This window comes from Penaeus monodon, chromosome 33, assembly GCF_015228065.2.
Source record: "Penaeus monodon isolate SGIC_2016 chromosome 33, NSTDA_Pmon_1, whole genome shotgun sequence".
In the NCBI taxonomy this organism is placed as follows: Eukaryota; Metazoa; Arthropoda; class Malacostraca; order Decapoda; family Penaeidae; genus Penaeus; species Penaeus monodon.
The window spans coordinates 12,410,768-12,412,760 of NC_051418.1; positions in this window are offsets into that span (position 1 = coordinate 12,410,768).

Below are 1,993 nucleotides of genomic sequence, written 5' to 3' on the forward strand. Positions count from 1 at the left end.
GCAAGAACCATTCAACATTTTGGCGCCCGAACAGGGACGACTGCGAGTGCATCTGTAACATATTTTAGCATAATGGAGACCGACAAGTTGCATCATATTGGGAGAGATATCGGCTGAACCGGAGCTGACCTTGCCTAATTTATTAAGGAGGGAATTCAATACGAGCGGGAGAAAGAAACTGGCTAGCAGAGAGGAGAGAAAGGAAGAAAGAGCGTGGAAGCAAGCAGAACTGAAGGCGCAAGAAGCAAAAGTGCAAGCAGAGGTTAAAAGAGAAGAGATAAAGCTCCGTCAGATGGAGCCGAAGAAGGAATCGGTCGAAGAGAAATCGTCGGGAGAGCGAGCACAATGTCAAGGTAAGGTATCCTAAGTTACCGGTTTTTAATGAGAAGGCAGATGACATTGATGCATATCTCCAAAGATTCGAGCGGTTTGCCACTAGTGCGGGCTGGCCGGAGGATATTTGGCCGATAAGCTTAGTCTCGTTGCTCCAGGGACGAGCTCTAGATATCTACCATCAGCTATTCGGACTGATGCAGGGAATTGCAGTGAACTGAAATCGGTTTTATTAAGAGGTTTTGACTGTACTGCGGAAGGGTTCAGAGTTAAATTTAGAAGCTGTAGATTTTCTCGAGGTGAAACGGCCACAGTTAATTGCCAGGATGACGAAATTGTGTGAACGGTGGATAGAAATGGAAAACTGTAGCGCTAGCTATAATTCCTTGAAAGACTTAATAATACGGGAACAATTTATCTCCTCCTGTGATCGTAATTTAAAACTATTTCTTAAGGAACGCTCACTGGCGACTCTGCAGGATCTTGAAGAAAGTGCAGATCGGTATATCGAGGCTCATAGTCACTTTAACCCTAGAACCCCCCAACAAGCACCTGTGTCAAGTCAATCGTCGGCGCAGCAGTTCGGGCAGGTAAATGAGGGCAATGACAGGAGCTTCAGAAAGAACCTGTCTTCTACACTGCCCCAGGTAAAATGTTGTATTTGTCTAAAGGGGGGACACAAGGCGTGGGATTTCGGACCCAATGCAACTAAAAGCAAGACTGCAAGCACATAAGAGGCCGCGGCGGCGACATCACAGGGAGCGCAGAGCATCGCTGAGCCCCCGCGAGACGACGCGGCGCAAGTGGTGCAGGTCGACCCCGTGCGGGTGATTGACGATCACGGATGGATAAAGGTAAATGGAAGGGGATTTCGAGTAGCTTGTGGTGGATCAAGAAAAACTGGAAACTCTAAGTTAATCACAAAACCGGGAGAAGTGGAAGGACAAAGTGATGAGGGACAACGGCTGTACTACGTTGTTGAAGAGGAGTTTGGTACCTAATTACAAGTTGACAGGTAAACACTGTGTGATTAAAATGGTAAGTCGGATGTATTTTGTTATCCGGAAGCAGAAATTACCGTACAGTCCTTTCTATACAGGGATAACTAAAGCTGTTTGTATACCTAAACCCATACATGACTTGGTAATCGGAAATATACCAGGCGTAAAGTCAGGAAAAGATAGTAACGGTAAACACATGTGTAGTGACACGTAACAGGCAGGCGACGTATTGGCAGTCTAATATGTTAAATATGACGATCAAGCAAGCACAAGAAAAGACCTTAGATGGAGTAAGGAAGTATGGCAGAGGAAAGCAAAGAATTTTATCGTAGAAAGAATAATGAATTTTCTATGTTTATACTAAAACGAGGAGTTATTTACAGAAAAGTGAATTGGTAATTTAGAGGGAGCAACTCCTTGTTCCATCTCAGTGTCGCTCCGCCGTACTCAACTCGGCTCATTCAAGCATCATGGGAGGCCATCTGGCGACGGGAAAGACCAAAGATCGAGTGATGGAGAAGTTTTTTCTGGCCCGGTATAACGAAGGACATTGAACGATATTGCCGATCGTGTGATGTGTGACAGAGGACTGTTGATAAAGGTAAAGTACGAAGAGCAAAATTAGGCTCTCCAATTATTGGTATTTTCCCTCTCACGTT